At 38.7% G+C, this 18,387-nt stretch overlaps 1 long non-coding RNA gene across 8 annotated transcripts in view; it reads left to right on the forward strand.

The window, feature by feature from the left end:
- Positions 1-18,056, forward strand: part of LOC147999889 (uncharacterized) — a 37,354-nt gene extending 19,298 nt beyond the window's left edge. For 4 of the 8 annotated variants that reach the window (XR_015642670.1, XR_015642672.1, XR_015642671.1 and 1 more), the window contains 5 exons: positions 8,574-8,650; positions 9,804-10,015; positions 16,739-16,800; positions 17,342-17,432; positions 17,557-18,056. This is a non-coding gene — a long non-coding RNA (uncharacterized LOC147999889). Of the gene's footprint in view, positions 1-8,246; positions 8,357-8,573; positions 8,651-9,803; positions 10,060-16,738; positions 16,801-17,341; positions 17,433-17,556 lie in introns of those variants that run through there. The other 4 variants (XR_015642675.1, XR_015642676.1, XR_015642677.1 and 1 more) reach the window with 3 other exon arrangements.
- The last annotated feature ends 331 nt before the right edge of the window (positions 18,057-18,387 follow it).

Genomic DNA, 18,387 nt, shown 5'->3' on the forward strand with positions numbered 1-18,387 from the left:
GCTGTAGGAGTACAGTCTTCTCTCTGGTCCTCTTTTCTGTTCCAGTTTCAACGTGATTTCATGTCTTTCCCATGCTGCTTCAGTCTGCTGGATTTCTTCGAATCAGGGATGGTGATCTCTCCTGCGGTATTTTTATTGTTCAGGATCGTTTGGCTGTCTTTTGTTTTCTATAGGCAGTTTTAGGGTTTCTTGGTTTGTTTTTGTGTTTTGTAATTTCTGTGAAGAACTGTGTTGAGATTTTGATGATGAGTGTGTTGAATCTGTAGATTGCTTCGGGCAGGATAGCTGTTTTCATACTACTAATCCCAGCAGTCCACGATCATGGGTCTTGCCCACTTCTGGTATCTTCATCTGATTCGTTCTTCAGGGCCATAAGATTTTCTTTCTGCCATAAGATTTTTCTTCTGTGGTAAAATTTATCCCAAGGTATTTTTTGAGGCTATGCGAATAGGACTATTTTCCTGATTTCTTTCTTATTACGGTTGTCATTTCTGTATGAAAAAACTACCAATGTTTGTCTGTTAATTTTGTGTCCTGTGGTTTTGCTGAATCTGTTTGCTAGTTTTAGGAGATTACTCATGAAATGTTTAATATATATATTCTGCAAAACAGAATGTTTTGACTCATTTTTCCTTTCGTATTTCATCCCCCCTTACCTTCATATTTCGTTTTCTTGTTCTAGCTAATACTTCAAGTACTATATTGAATAGAAATGGAGAAAGTTGCTATCCTCGTCATATTTCTGATTTTGTCGTTAATGTTTTGAATTTTCATCTACTTGGCATGATGTTGGCTGTGGGCTTGTATTGTCATTACCACCTCTATTGTTGATCTGTGCCCTGTATCCCTGGAAACTCCAGCATTTTATCATGAAGAAGTGTTGGTTTTCTTAAAAACAAACAAACAAACCTTTTCTCCATGTAAAGAGGTGATCCTGTGGTTTCTTTCTTTGAGTATATTTATGAGACGCATTACATTTATAGATTTATGTATAATGAATCATACCTGAATTTGTGGGAAGAAGCAGACTTCATTGTAGTAAATGATTTTTATTTTGATGTATTCTTTGCAAGTTTGCTTTGTTTTTTCTGTTTTTTGTTTTTTGTTTTTTGATTTTTGGTTTTTTTTTTTTTTTTTTTTGGTTTTCTTCTTCTTTTTTTTTTTAACCTATGATCATCAGAAAGATTCAACTACTTTAGCCCATGTTTGGGTCTCTATTTGGTTTGGGTACCAGAATAATTCTCGCTTCAAAAAAAGAATGTGAAAACATTCTTCCTTTCTTTCCTGTTTTACAGAATATCTTGTGGAGCATCAGTCTTAGTTCCTAGAAGGTCTGGTCGAAGCTTATGTGGATCTCTCTGGCCTTGGGTGTTTTTCAGTTGAGAGGTTTTTAATTACTACTTCTACCTTATTGGTTGTTACAGATGTGTTTAAATTATTTACATTTATATTGATTTAGATTTGGTGGTCATATCCATCTAGATATTTTTCAGTTCATTTTAGGTTACCCAGTTTATAGGAATACAGATTTTTAAAGAGCAACCTTAAAATTCTGTGAATTTCCTCAGTATGAATTATAATATCACCTTTGATCTTATTAACTCAGATCTCTCTTTCTCTTTTGGTCAATTTGACAGAATCGCTGTCAATTCTGTTCATCTCTTTTAAGAATCATCCTTTTATTTTATTGATTCTTTGTGTCTTTTTCATTTCTATTTCATTAATTATTTCTTCCCTTCTACACTTTTTGGGGTGTTGATCTTGTTTTTCTGAGGCCTTCAGGTCTATCAGTAAACCATTAACTTGAGATCTCCCTACACCTTTTGTTTTTTAAACATTTTTTAAAGGTTATTTTATTTATGTGAGTACACTGCTGCTGTTTTTAAACACACCAGAAGAGGGAATCAGTTGTGAGCCACCATGTGGTTCCTGGGATTTGAACTCAGGACTTCTGAAAGAGTCACTGACTAGTGTTCTTAACTACTGAGCTCTCCGGTCATTCCCTACATCTTTGAAGTAGGTCTTTATTGCTAACAACTCTTCTCTTAGGACAACCTTCCTTGTGCCTCGGTACGTTGTATTTTTATTTGTTTGAATTCTAGAAATATTTTTAGTTTGTTTTTCATTTCTTTATATATCAAATTATAACAATGTATTGTTTAGATTCCATGGATTTGTGGGTAATTTATATGATTTCTTTTCCTCTTGGTATCTACGTTTTTTTCCATGTGGTCAGACAAGATTTCAGGATGTTATTTGACTTTCCTAATTTTTTTTTTGAGATGTGCCTTGAGTCCTAATATGTGGGTAATCTTGGAGAAAATTTCATGAGCTGCAGAAAAGAATGTGTATTCTTATATTTTTGATTGTAAGCCTAGACTTTAATGGCTGAGCAATCGCTCCAGCCCAGATTGTGTATTCTTTAGTATTTGAGTTTGAAAGTTCTATAGATATTTATTGGGTCCAATTGATTTATTATATCATTAACTCCAGTATTTTTCTGTTTAATTTTTCATGAATAACTCATCTGTTGGGGAGTATTGAAGTATCACTTGGAGTAATCTCTGGTTTTACAGCTAGTGTAGTTTTTTTTTTAATGAAATTTGGTACATTCGTGTTTAGTGTATGTATTTTTAGAATTGCAATACCCACTTGGTTTATTGTATCTTTGATGAGTATGAAGTGGTTGTCCTTGCCTCTCCTAATTTTAATTTGAAGTCTATTTTGTGAGCTATTACTATTATCTACAGCTACTGATTTTTTGCATCCATTTCCTTGGGTTACCTTTTCCCATCCTTATTCCCTAAGTCTATCATTGATATTAACCCATATGTGCATTTCTTGAAGCCAGTAAAAAAAATGGATCATATTTTCTGATTCAGTGCAACTTTTTACTTTTTTTATTGGAAAATAAGGCCATTGACTATTCAGAATTATGATTGACAAATGTGTGTTAATTCACATTTATTGATTTTGTGCTATTTTTGGACTTCTTTTCATCTACTGATATGGTTAGTGTGACATCGTGTGTGTGTGTGTGTGTGTGTGTGTGTGTGTGTGTGTGTGTGTCTATCTGTCTGTATGTGTGTGTGTCTGTATGTATGTGTGTGTGTTTTCTCTTAGATTGAAATATTCCTTAGCCATGAATTCTTTTAGTCTATTTTATTATGAAAGTATTTTATTTCTCTTTATATTTTAACAGACAGTTTTGCTGTCTATAATAGTCTGGTTTGGCAGCTGTGGTCTTTCAGAATTTGGAGTTTACAAGTTTCTGGCAATAACCAAGCATTATTCTGTTCAGCTTGACTTTGAAAGTGACTTGACCTTTCTCTCTTACAGCTTTCAATTCACTGTCACTATTCTGTGTTTTTAATGTTTTAACTTTAGTGTAGTTCTTTGTTTCTTTGTTTGGCTGGTTGGTTGGTTTTTGTTGGAGCTGAGTAGATACTGAAACTTTTTTTCTAGGTAAGAGAATATTTTTTTGTATGATTTTACTTAAAATATGTTCTATGGTGTTCTTCTTCCTTTTCTATGCCTGAAGGATATGTCTTTTCATTGTGTTCTGAAGCTCTCCAATTTTCTATTCCCATATTTATACTTACAAAACTTTATCATTGACCTTTATTCATTGATCCAATTCCTCTACTTTGGCTTCCAACCCAAGTCTCTGTTTTCTGCTTAGTCCTTTCTGTTGGGAAAGCTTTTTACCGAGGTTTTTATTTGGCTCATTGAGGTTTGCGTTTCAGTTTGCCTTCTTTGACAATTCTGTTTCATGCCTTCTATCAACTTTCTTATTTCAACCACATTTGTTTTGTTTTGCCCTATGTTACTTTTGTAAAGCCGTTTAGCTCTGCTGTCAGTACAGGACACACCCAGACCCCAAATTCACAGCTCGAAAGAGGTTTATTTCTCTGGAGGGGCCAGTAGGAGGGGGACATGAGAAGGGGGTGGGGCTGCAAAAGCAGAAATCAATCAATCAAGCAGCAGCAGTAGCAACAAGCAGCAAGCAAGCAAGTATTTGTTGCAAGAGTGGGTTTTTAAGGAGAAAGGGGGAAGTAGATCTGTACTAGTGTGAGTTGGTAAATCCTGATTTGGACATATTAGCTAAATAATAAATTGTGTTTTAGACCTAGGCGTTTTATCTCAGGAATGAACCAGTGATCAAATAAGGGAATGAACCTTGGGGACTAGATTTAGGAATGCCATCTAATAATTTTTAGCAAGGAGAGAAGGGTAAAAGGGGAAACTTATCAGCACCATGTTCGCCATGTTTCAGCTTGTGTTTGCCATGCGGGGACTTATTACAAGTCCCTTCAGCTTGAACATAGTTGTAACCATGTCTTGGATTTTTTTTGTCCAAGAGTACTTTGAAGCCATTTCAAGTTGAGGTCAATTACTGTGAGATTAGTAATTTTTGGAGGAGACGTGTTGTCTTGGGGTTTTCATACCGTTTCTATTTGTACTGATATTTATGTATTTGGATTTAGTTGGTTAGTGGAAATATGGCACTGGGAGTGATTACTAATCTGTAACTAGAGCTATGGAGCATGCAGAAGTGTGGGCAGAGTCAGGGACCCCTTCAATATCTGTGGCAGGAGATTGGTAGACAGGACACAATATTCAAGGCTTGACAAGTCTTACTTTTTTGGTGTGGATCGGTAGGTAGACAAGGAGGTGGGGGCAAAGCTAACTTGATGACTCTTAATGAAGGTATTCCTTTGAAAATAATTGATCCACAGTTATTCACTAGACAATAATGTTTCCAAATACATTATGTAAAATCTAGGATGTTTTTAACAGGCTCATGTATTATTAATAAAGAGGTAGCCCAGCATTCCTAATGTCTCTGAATATTGAGTAAGCTGTTAAACTCAGTGCAATAATAATATTCATGATGCATAATTGACAAATAGATTAAGGGACATGTCATATGTTATACAGTTAACATAGAATGGGTCTGGGATTACAATTACAATTACAATTTAAAGTCTATTTATTCATCAACTGCAAGTTTCTTAAGAACGTACCATGCCTAAATGTATTTTTGTACTCAATTTATAATGCAACATCTGGTTCCTAAAAGAGGCCCAAGAAATATGTATGGATTGAGTGTATGTGTTAAATAATTCTGTAGGCACTTGATTTAAATTTCTTTCATGAGCTCCAAATCTCATGTAGGCTCCATTTAGTTTATACATTTTCTTTTGTTATATCAGACAGAAATCCAGATTTACAACAAAACTCTGAACTTGGTTTGAGTTTGTCTTTTCTATTCTTCCTGGATCTGAGAGTCTACAATGATTATATAATCTGGTGTTGATTTACTACAGCAGTGGCCATTGGCCAACTTGCCAGCAGTGACTGGAGCTGATGTTACAACTTGAGGAGAATAAAGACACCCTCACCTTGTCTCTATTTTAAGAACACTGGTCTGGATGTACCACACTTGAAAGTTACAGTCTTCACTGTTAGACGGTCTAGCTCAGGTCACTCAAGACTTGAATTATTTGATTGAAGTAAGATATTTTCCATTCTTCTGCCCTTTCCTACTTCCCCACACATTCAGAGTGGATATGTTCACTGATAATTACTATTACTACTTATGTCTGGAAAGTGTTAGTGCTATAGACAGGAAAGTGTAATATTAGGATGGGAAAACAAACCACAACTAAACCAAGCCAAGCAAAAACAACAACAGAGAGAGAGAGAGAGAGAGAGAGAGAGAGAGAGAGAGAGAGAGAGGAAGAAGAAGAAGATGAAGAAGAAGAAGAAGAAGAAGAAGAAGAAGAAGAAGAAGAAGAAGAAGAAGAAAGAGGAGGAGCAGAAGAAGAAGGAGGAAGGAGGAGAAGGGGAAGAAGAGGAAGAGGAAGAGGAAGAGGAAGAAGAAGAAGAAGAAGAAGAAGAAGAAGAAGAAGAAGAAGAAGAAGAAGAAGAAGAAGAAGAAGAAGAAAGAGGAGGAGCAGAAGAAGAAGGAGGAAGGAGGAGAAGGGGAAGAAGAGGAAGAGGAAGAGGAAGAAGAAGAAGAAGAAGAAGAAGAAGAAGAAGAAGAAGAAGAAGAAGAAGAAGAAGAAGAAGAAGAAGAAGAAGAAGAAGACTGACTTGGAGGTTTGCTTTTATAGGAAGTCTGTCAAAGCTAGAATCATTTACAATTCACATGTCTTACCATCTTGGATCCAGTACCTTACTTATATTCATAGTGGAGAGCATTAAAATCCCAAAGGACGTGTCTTTTTAAGGCTCTTCAGGGAGAAAAGAGATAAGTGAGAAGGAAAGAGAGGAACAACAGTGAGTGTGAGAATTGTCCATGTGCTGTGGTCAGAGATCTTCATATTTTGGATTATCTATGTCTTATTTATTTTCCTTCAGTTAAACATTGTTTTAGTTTATCTATTTGTAGTGTTGGGAATTAAGTACAGGGCCTTGTACTTGAAACACGAGTCCCACTGTGCTGCATACCTGGTCTTGGTTTTATTAATTCTTTTCCATGACCTTCAGAGAAAAGCTTCTTTTTATACAGAAGAGGTAACTCAGTCTTGGAGAGGGAAGGTTACAAGCTCGCATAACTAGAATGGTCCAGATAAGCTATTTATGTAATCCGTTCTCCCAAGTCTCCAGTTTAGGATGCTGTCATCTGAATTCTTATCCATGGAAACTCACTGGGAATTTGTTCATTCTGTGCTAACTACACTGCTTGAGGTGACTCAATGCTATGCTTCTCTCCAGTTCGTCAACCTGAGCTGTGCTCTGTTCAAACCCAGGCTGGGTATGCTTGATTCTGTGATTCAATGCTGTAAGGCTCTGGGACGAAACAGATACCAGCTCTCTGAAACCAAATTCACTTTAAGCGATGTCAACCAATAAGAAAGGGGAATACATACTTTGCACAATGCGATGTTGATACAATGTTAAGAATTTAGAGGTTAGCGCGAAGGACAAGGATTTTTGTATTTATAGAGATTACAATATTAAAAGAAATAATGTAAATAAAATATGAGGGGAATTTTGCCAGTGCAAGTACAATATGTTGTGAGAATACATAGCAGGAAAGCATAATATAGACTCGGGACCAAGAGGAGGCTTCCCAAAAGCAACAGCTAGAAGAACAACAGGAGTTAGGGCCACGGAAGATGCAGACGAAGATCCTGGCTGCAGAGATATTTCAGAAGTGGAAATAGTGCTCGCGGATTCTAGCAGTCTAGACACTGTGTTCAGAAATTGCATTTGACCAGAACTGAAAGCAGCTTATTATGGTGGAAAGGGAGGGCGGCAGAGAAGCTGAACTACTCAAGGTAGGAAGTCTCCAGATGGACAAAAGCCACGAAAGCCCCATTAAAGTCTTTGGATTTTATCCTACAGCATTGCTAAGCCACTGAAGTTTCCCAATCCCATAAAAATGATCTAAGGATTAAAACGAAGCAGTCACATAAACAGGTTTATAGTTTTCGGGATACTTTGATGGCAGTGTGAGTGATGGATTGGGCTGGGCTGTGCTTGGAGGCGGAGAGGCCAGCTAGGAGCTGACTTCATTTGGAGACTGGAGTTGTGTTATTCATCCTCGCAGTTTCAGCACCGAACACACTGCCAGTGCCTAATATGTATTAAACAAACATGGCTCGAGTAGATGTGGAAAGAAATGTTCTCCGGGAACAAAACAGCTCCCAAATATTTCTTGCTCCTTCGCGGCTTTTTTGTTCAACTATTTTTCTTCCTCAGCCGGGCGTATTTTTTTTTTTACCATTTATTTCAATGGCTCCCATTTAAACATGGTTTAAAGTTTAACTTGAAGCTCTGTGCTTCTTGAATTGTTCTTCGACTTCTATTCACTTTCATTGACTTTCGAGCATGCGCAGTTACAGTGTGGCTTGCATTCTGCTTAAAGCTTTATGATGTCACGCAGCGCCGTGATTCTGATGCTCCGTGTTGTTGACTCCATTTCTCGATTTAGCTTTGAAAAATATTTTAATATTTAAGGCTATAATAATAATATCTATTTCTATGCTAAAATGTTGAACGAGAGAACGTCTTCTGTACAGATTCCTTCCTGGAAAAACTAATGAACACTTTTACAATATTCAGATCAGTCGACTCAGAAATATTTTTAACTAATACATTTTTGGAACTAAAATATAAGTGCATCATTCCTCCCTTTCCCCCCCACCCCATGAAATCCCCATTCTTGCTCTCTCTCAAATGTATTAACTCTTTCTTGTAAGTTTTATGTATATGCCTACAATTTTTCTCTTAAGGGTCTCCGCTAAGCTGAGAGGGAGAAGTTGACACAGTACCCCACCGCTAACAAAGAATTGATATACACTGGCAAAGGGAAAACCTGTTTTCTCCAAAGGAGTCTCACTGGGTATATTAACCTCACTTCAGGGCAGGCCCCTTTCCCGGGAGTCATTGGCCAACACGAAATGAGTTTAATTGTGTTCTGTCTACTTTTTGTTTCATTTTGCTTTGTTTGTTTTTGTTTGTATTTATTTATTTATTTGTTTGTTTGTTTTGTTTTGGGTTTTTTGAGGGGGGTTTTACTCACCTTTTGCCTTTTTTAAATTTTCATTTGTGTTTTGCAGGCTTTTGTTTGTTTCTCTTTATGGTGTTGTTGCTGTTTCTTTGCTTTTGAAAAAGAGAGAAAAAGAACATGAAGTTGGTGAGTAGGAGAGGGTCTGGAAGGGACCAAGGGCGGGGAAAACCATAATCAAAATATTATGTATGGATTTTTTTCAATAAAAGTCTCTGCCAAGGGAATGGTCAGAAATGGTAATAAAATGATAATTTCATCCTTGTCTTTCGGAGTTCTGAGAAACCAGAAGCCATCTTAGTCAACATGGGAGTGAATGTTAAAGATATCGCATTACATTCATATGTAAAATATGATTAAAAAATAGGCTTCAGTGAAACATAACGAAGAGTGCCATTTGAAATGCTAAAATGATAATATAGTCGTATGGATTTTTTCTATAATTTTTTTCACACTGATAATATAGTTAAACCACCCATAGAAATATTATGTCAAAGCACAATTATTTTCTGTTTTTTCCTACTGCAAACTGCCCAAGTTGGCAAGTAGGACCAGCATTCCATTCAGAGACCGCACCGCACACCTTCTTGGCAGCAGATGCAAAGGGAGAAGAAAGCTTCCTTCCAAGTTGGAAGGCAGCGAGATGGCTTTCTTTTCCTTTCCTGGTCTTCAGGCCAACCTTTGGAAGGACTGTAAGGAGCCAAGCCTAAGAGCCACCTGTCCAAGCACTGGTCTGCTCACATCTGATTTACTTTCTGCAGACGTTCAGAGACATGAAACACTGGCAGGCAGGATGTGGCTATGGCTCAGGACGACACAGGAGCTCCTTCTAATGGGATTCCAGATCTCATTACCTGCCAGGCAGTCTACCCTTCCCTTCCAGCAACTGCCTCTACTCCGAAAGCAATTACTATAGGTCAGATGATCATCCTCCTTTCCTACCTGGAGAATTGTGTTAGACCTGGTTCTTATCCTGTTTAACTGCATTGGGGCATTCTTATAAAGTGTTAGTCAGGGATGGCCTGGCTTATGGTGATGGGATTAAGTGCTATGAGAGTTGTTATCATAAATGTCTCTGAGGTAAGACCCTGAAGTACAGAGTATATCATGATTACACCTTCAGTGAGAAACAGAAACCGTCTAATATGAAGCAGCAGCAGCAGCAGCAGCAGCTGCCGCCAGACTCAAGGACCAGCTTTCAACTCCCCCTTTCATGATGCGATAGTCAAAGCGGATAGACATGTTTTTGTGGATCTCATTTGAAATATTTCTTATCTTCTAGGTATAGGCTCCTCTTGCTCTTCTGCAATGAATTAGAATTCAAACTTCTGTGATGAATCAGAATACTTTGTCCTGGATTGAGTTTTAAGATGGACGTATTGATTGCTTCCATGGAGTCTCGCAATAATCACATGCGGTGGATAATATCATAGTCATCACTTCAATTCACAAATGGAAACACGGAGGCATAAGCCATTGCCCAATGTAATATAAGTAAGAATTAAAGAGTAAATAAAGATCAATCAATATTCTGGCAATCTGATGCTGGGCCCTACCATAACTATCATAACTACTATATTGCATTACATTAACATATAAAAATGCTTAGATCAGTGACTTCTATTCTGTTGATATAAAATAAATATTAGCTACCATTAACTCATTTTAATAATTCTTATCAGCCTCCAGTTTTATTCAAGGGAATTAAATCTCTCTCTCTCTCTCTCTCTCTCTCTCTCTCTTTCTCTCTCTCTTACACACACACACACATACACACACACAGATACATACACATACACACAGATACACACACACACACATACACAAACACCAAAAATATTACAGATGCATGAATTATTGTCAGACTTCTTTGGATGAGACAAGGAAGGGTTGTAAAACAAGGACATTGAAGCTGTCTTAGTCTTAGACTTTATACCAAGTTAGGAATGTGTTAGGGATGATGACAGGATATGTCAAGGTGAGGTTACAACCCCCAATTCCACATGACAGTGGCCCCTCAATAGTACATTGTTCCTTTCTTGTGTCAAGCAGGTCATAGAAGAGGGGTGGGGGTAGAAAGAGACAAATGAAAAATATCACTTACAGTCTTGAAGATACCGAGACTTTCATGATACTCACACACCTTTGATGGTCTGTTTCTTACCTGTATTTTATGAGATTATCTTTCCTTCAGTAACTTCTTTTACCTCAATTTGGCCAAACTCCTACTAAAGTATGTTGAACCCAGAAAAGGATCAGGAGAGAAGCAGGTAGTGAAATTCTCTCCCTGCTCTGCTGCATTTAAGGGCATGTTCATGCTGATGGAGTAATTTTAACGCTTCTTATGGAGCATAGAGAATCACTGTTAGGTGGCTTACTGACTCCAGTGCCATAAAAGTAAGCAATCACAAGGACTAGGAGCCTTCTGTGGAATGTTTAACGTGCAACCGATATCAATACCTTGGGAGGCATGAATATTAGACTGATGTACATAATGAAATGGTAGGAAAATCGCTTTGAAGAAGACTTAGTCTACTGTTGCTTAGAAACAGTAGAACAGCACCACAAAACTTGACATCCTTTGTACTTGGGACAATTATTTGATTCCCCCATGTAGCTGGATGGTCTCCCACAATTTTACATTCATGCTATGGCCAAGGCCATTTGATGAAGGCCAGTGCAAGAGTGGCCAAGTCTTAGAGGACCTTAAACCAGCAATCAATGTTCTGCTTTGAGAGTGACACAAATCACTTATGCCCAAACTCTAGACGTAACCCTTGAACGTGCCATTATTTCTTGTCATTGTATGGCTGGACAGGTAGAGATCCTTAGAAAGTAACAGAACTACTGTTAGTATCGGATATGCTAACATTTGACTGATATGTTTCAGTCTAAGAGAGGAAGGAAGGGGAAGAACATCTAAGAACCACTGGGAGGGTTCGTGAGAAAACGTAGCAAGGTGTCCTGGCTCATGTGTGCACTCCTCATCCTTCCAACACAGGAGGATTGCTGTGTGTTCAAGGCCAACTTGGGCTACCTGGTTTTGCCCAGCGTAGCCTCTATGCAGTGTGAGAAATTGTGTCAAAACAAACAAACAAGAAAAAACCCTACTCAACTCCTTATGAAATGGCTAATTTAGAATTGTAAAGTCATTCCTTGGAAGAATCTTAAAAATTAGAATTTTGGATTTTTTACTTAAGGTATTGATTTCCAGCTTATATGCTTTTATTTTGTTTTTCAATAAAGATAATCTTAATACAAACTCTTGAGGATCCCAATATGTAAAGTTGCTTTCGAATACAAGGTCAACCTGCCTGTTGTCCTAAGAGAATGTTGGCCATGGAAGCTGTACCAGTTCCCACTCTCCCTTTATGGCACTCCCAGCCTTCTTAACACAGCTGAAAATGCCTAATTCTAGGATCTTAAAACCCTGGCTAGTACATTTCAATATTGGGGCTATAATGACAAGTGACAACTACTGACTAATTTAAAAGGTAAGTTTGGCTGGGACAGAAGCCTGAAGTTGAGCATTCACAATACAGCAGAAAGTACCACGTGTGATGGCATTTAATAGTAATATCAGTATTAAAGATATAGAGGTGGGTGGGTCACTAATTGGAGACTACTCTGAGATGCATAGTAAGTTTTTGCATTAAAAATAAAAGTAAATAGGACCAATTAATTGGTTCAACAGGTAAAGCTGGGACTAAGACAGATGACTTAAGTGCCATCCCTGAAAGTCACATGGTAGAAGGAGAGACTCAAGTTCTGTAAGTTGCCCTGTGATCTACACACACACACACACACACACACACAGACATACATACATACATACATACACACATACACACACATACATACACACACACATACACACATACATACATACACACACACATACACACACATACACATACACACACATACACACACATACACACATACACACACATACATACACACACACATACACACACATACATTCACACATACACACATACACTCACATACACACATACACACACACATACACACAAACATACACATACATACATACACACATACACACACACACACACATAAATAAATAAGCCAATATTCACCAAAATAAACAATTTTACGGCATAAAATATTAAGATTCTAGACTCTGGTAATGACGAGGATGGATCAGGCTCCAAGAAATTTTGAGTAAACTGGTGATTGGTTGAACTTGAGAGATCATAGAAAAAGCAAACTCAAAGAAGACAATCTGCATAAGGGTGTGGCGGGATGATGGAGCAATTAGTGTTCATATCAAGATGAGTAGAAAAAAATATAAAATTATCCAAAAAGGTCCATTTAATAGCTTGTCTGATGTAAATTTATCATCAAATATTTTAGTTTTAAGTAGCAGCCAATTAGCCTCAGGTAGTTGGTAGCAAACCATTGTTCACAGCTGTAAATATGGCTGCTCATGAGCCAGGCCTAGGCTGGAGTTGTGATTTGGGCGCTTCAGAGGACAACGAAACCTGAAGACAAATGAAGTAATTATTTTTGGAACTGATAACAATGCAGATTTATACATATCTGACCCAAAGCACTAAAGGGGATCGCTCCTCTGTAGTTCCCCTAAAACAGTGACCAGTGACCAGCCAGGGAGATGAAAATGAAGACAATGGGGTGGGGAGGGGACTTCTCCAACAAAATCTCATGCACTAGAGTGGGCTGAAAACGTTAATCTTTTCCTCTGGTGTCCTTGGTGGTGGGTTCATTCTTACAATCCTAAAAAAGTAATTTAGATGGCTCCTAATTGTGTCTTCTTATTTGAGGCCCCCAAATAGCTTGTACATTGAAGCCATGAGTCCTAGACTAAAATCTGAAGCAGAAGAGTTAGAGTCCATAGTCAATATAGTACTAAGGCCTGTACGGGGAATAAGAGGGCCACAAAAACAAAACAAACAAAAATGTAAATAAAGAAGCCATTCATATATTCTTATGTATTTAATGATCAAAGACACCAAGGTTATTGAGTTTTCTTTCTTCTTTTTCTTTTTATTTTTTCTGGGGATGGGGCTATATTTGTCTACCTCCAGCTTTCCAAATGAGTTGAGGGCAAAGAATTCTTGTCACCCTTGTCTTTTGGTTCTATAAAGAAGGAGAAGAGAGAAACAGGGTGCAGCTTTCATTTCTGCCCCCTTGAGTAAATGCTCCCCTCTTTCAATTCTAACCTGAGAGGTTCTATTGATCCATGCAAGACAATGGTGTAGAGGAATTTTAATTCAGCAACAAGACTGTTCTGGCAGGGATCACAACCAGTGACCTTCTAGGTTTACATGATCTAACTGGAACACAGACATGCTCTGGATTACGGTATTATTTGGCTGGAATACAGACATGCCCTTAATACACACTTTTAACTCCTAACAATGAGCATAAGTTTAGTTTGTAGAAGGAAGCAGCCATATTTGAAAGTGACGTCTAATTGAGAGGCAGACAAAGTGACGAATCAGGGAATGATTTGAGAGGATGAGTCAGAGATAGCATGTACCCGACTCTCACAAGAACAGAAGAGGAAAGAAAGGCTACTTAACAGCAGCACAGGGAGGGAGAAGAGGCTAGACACAGCTGTGGTGTGTGTATGGCAGTTTTCATGGGACACTTTTACAGAGACAGGTTGCAGAGAGGACAAGTTAGACACAGGTGAAGACAAAATGAGCCAGAGAATGAGAAGGAGCCAGAAGACTGGAACATTTTGCCGAAGTTAGTATGAGGACAAGCAGAGCAACTCAGGCAGAAGCCAAGAGAAGCCAGATTGAATCAGTCAGATTGGAAGATTAGCTTGTACAGAGGCTAGCAGCTACTAGGCCTAGGCCTAGGGATAGATAGGACAAAGAAAGACATGTTCTGAGCTCAGCCTAAGCCTTGTATTCTCATGACTTGGGTATGACTCTCATCTCATCCCATCATCTGAGGAGTAATAGTGGTATGTACAGAGTGGAACGCTTGGCTTATTGGTAAGTCCTAGGAAAATGACATGGGGCACATGAAGATGTTTCTGTGTCTTGTGTCACCATAATCCTTTTGTTCCTTTCCGTGTGTGTGTGTGTGTGTGTGTGTGTGTGTGTATGTGTATGTGTGTGTATGTGTGTGTGTGTATGTGTATGTGTGTGTGTATGTGTGTGTGTGTGTATGTGTATGTGTGTGTATGTGTGTGTGTGTATGTGTGTATGTGTGTGTGTGTTTGTGTGTGTGTATGTGTGTGTGTGTGTGTGTGTGTGTATGGTGTGTCAACAACACACATTTATTCAGTGACCAAAGACTGGAAAAGCAGGATTCTGACTTAGAAATCAATCTCTAAGTTCTTCATTTCACGGCTGGAGAAGTCTTAGTGTAGGGTAAACAAAATGAGCAGGGATGAGTTAATAACGGGGAGGGACACACATAGATTGCCTGAAAGGAGGAAGAAGTTTACCAGAAATTTGGATGCCGTCTGTGTTTTCTCATTTCCCATCTGCAGAATTGTTGCCAGTTGTCATGGTGAGCAGTGGGGTTGGGGTGTCCTTCAAAGTGACGATGCAAATAGAGTGTGGTCCACTAGAGTTCGTTTAGGAGGCCACCATAGAACAGAGTGTCCGATTGTTTTTGTCACAGAGAATGTTCTTCAGGTGACCATCTTGTCATGCTCTTTGGTGATGGCTAGTATGCAAAATGGCAGGCCTGATTATTTTGTCAGGAACTTTTTCTTTGGATGACTTGGAATTAAATCTACTCTAGTTTTCTCTTCAGGACCCCTTCCTCAGGAGAGGTGATGGAAGCAGAGGTTGAGAAGTCTCAGGACCATAAGATGATAAGGCAAAGCAATACATTGGCATCAGATGAGTCCGTCAGAGCAATATGGAGTAGTCAGTGATGACCTGTGGGAAACAGAAAATGGTTTCTTCTACAGCACGTACATCTGACCTGAGGAGACAAATAATGAGTAAGTCTTAGATCACAAAGTCATGTACAATTGATGAAACTTTAGTCTTTTGGAGTCTTATTTTATAGAGTAGGTAGGAAAATATTGGAACCTGTCCCTTTACTGGGAAGCTAGCTATGAGATTAGACCCATAAGGAGAATTGGGGAGCCAAGAATCTTTATATACACCCCTAAAGTATGTTAACAGTACCGAAGAAAGCTCAGTGGCCTAAATTCCTACAGCTCAAAATTCTGCCTGTGCTATTACCCAGTGGTACCATCTGGGACAGTTTTCCTCTCTTTACAACACCCCTTGTTGATATAAAATTAAAGATTTGAATTCAAGGTAATTGATTATTTTCTTATTATCACTATCATTTCAAATTAATGTAATTTTTAGATTATTTAGTGTAATGTGAAACCCCACAAGGTTTATACTAAGCATCTAAATCTCTACTAAGAACTATGCATATATTATCTCATTTAATCCTCAAGTGGCATTTGGAAGAGTATTGATATCTCATAAAAATGGGACAACCAGGTATCAGAAAGATTAAGTGATTAGCTGTGCAGCAAACACGGGGTAAAGCTGGGATTTCAACTTAGTGTGAGCTTCAGGCCTTACACTTTTATCCCCTAAGGTAGATTCCTCTAAAACTACTACTCTATTCAGCATAATCCTTGGCTCCAGTCCCAGTCACAGACTAGCTAGAAAGATTTTAGTCTTAAGAATAATGCACTTAATGGTGGGAAGTTCGCACTTTGAACCCATGCTTAGTCTTTGAATCATCAAAATGTAGAATGACTATTGACAAATAATGTTCTTCAATTACCATGTTATTATGCCTTAAGACATTCCTTGTGTAAAAACTCTGGCAACAAAAAGGCCATCATCTCTTTAGCTCTAAAGCCCCAAGTGTCTGCCCAGGACTCTCGGAGAAACTCACAGGAGGAGAGAGTTGCCTTCTCTTCACAGGTGATCCCCTAATCCAATGAGAGAGATGTCATTTAAGGCTCAACTCTTCTCATCAGGGTTTGTTATTAGCTGCCCAGCTGACTGTCTTTGCAACCTTTGTAAACACCAATCTCTTTCCTACAGCTGGGCCTTAGAGGAGGCTTTTGGATTTGATAAATAGTTGTGTAATTTTTTATTTTGCACTGTGGGCCACATGCCTTAAGGACAAAAATCACTATGCATTTCTTTGAGCTGTACAGTGTGCCAACCGTAGAGTGCCTCCCTCACAAAACGACTAAACAGTACCGTTGTCTCCCATTCGTAGCTCATCTAGGATGGCCTTGAGGCATCCAGACTCTGAAGACTTCCAACAGGGTAAACACGAAGGTGAGAGTGAGTTTTAAAGATCTTCCAGCCCAACTTCCTATCTATTGACTGGGTATCTTCCCCTTCTGCAATGCTTTTCAGTCTTTCTCTTACAGACCTTGACCTGCCCCAACACCTCTCAGAGATGCTGGCTGCTGATTGAACTGTTGTTGGGCATCAGTGGTGGTGCCCAGGAGTATCTAATTTTGAAGGAAATAGATGTGACTCAGCTATGAAAATTACATTTTGGCTTTCAAGCCACAGTATAAATTTTTTTTGAACCGGTGGGGAATAAAGTAAATATTATTTCAAATCTAGTAAAGACTATTAATACTGTGCTCAGAAGAAAAATTCCACCTTGGTGACTGGTTGAAATGAGCTCTCTTGGATATGAATTTTTCTCCAAAGTGCTCCTCTCCTCCAAGATAATATCGAATATTGCTTTCATGTGCTCCCTCTCATTAAAATAAATATTTCTTAGAGATTAGGAGCAGGGAACGTTATGATTCGCTTTGTCAGCTGGACGCTGCTGAAGAATAGGAACGTTTTTCTTCTTCATCAGATCATGTCCTCTGAAGTGTCATGGCTGCCACCAGGTAGGCCCGAATATGCTTGTTTCTTCGGCTAGCATGAAGCATGAAGCGGTCAGTCTGGTGAGTGACAGTTACTTTATTCTCTCGGAGTAGTTGCTATTATCTTGGTTTGAGAGAATGGTGACAGTAGATTGGGATAAGGGTTAGATAAATGAGCAAAACTAACAAATACTCTGCCTCCCAGACTTTCAAGTTACTTCTTTTTACAACGAAGCAGCATGAATTTACACGTTTGAGAGAAGAATGAACTACACCAGCATGTGTGACCTATAGGAAGGCAGAGGAAAAGGCAAGATGCAGCGCCATAAAAATAAACTAAACCCGTGGATGTCCTTGAGTTTGTCCATTTGGTGATTCTCCTCAGGACCGGATGCCGGAACAAGAAAGTATTAGTGACTTCTGTCGGGTGGCCTTCTCTTCACCCGTTAACCTCACCATGCAGAATGACAGCGAAATCTCATTTACCCCACCATCTGCTCAGCTGGGAACACTAGTGAGAGGCTGAGTGTGGCTAGTCAGAAGGTTCCCCACATTACGGTAAATGAGGAGGCAGTCAAGAGGGAAGCAACAGGCAGCGAAGCAAATGGCAGCGATTAACTGCAGAACACAAAGGGAACCCCTAGTGGGCTAATCGAGTCAATGCACTCTCCCGACTGCTATTTAATAAATCCTAATTAAATCAGATGCTACTAATTTGAAACTCTTGTTTATTTGGACTGGACCTCGCTAAATGCTGCTGCTACTCTACCCGAGAAAGAAAGGGTTTTCTTAGCAAATTATCGGAGTAAACAAGATTGTAGAGAATTAAAGTGTTTAATAGAAGAGTAGAGAATCAATTTGCAAGAAAACAATCATTGTGCTAATTTTAAGCTGTTCTTACCTGTTCATTAAAGCAGGCCATTAAGGACTCTGCCTCTCAACACTTCCTTCTCTTAGTCTGAGTCATTATGTTTACTAATGAAGAAAGAGAAAGAGTTGGGTCCTGGAAATGCCACAGGCTTCTTCGGAGGCCAGC

This window comes from Rattus norvegicus, chromosome 18 (genome assembly GCF_021556685.1).
Source record: "Rattus norvegicus strain SHRSP/BbbUtx chromosome 18, alternate assembly SHRSP_T2T, whole genome shotgun sequence".
Classification (NCBI taxonomy): domain Eukaryota; kingdom Metazoa; phylum Chordata; class Mammalia; order Rodentia; family Muridae; genus Rattus; species Rattus norvegicus.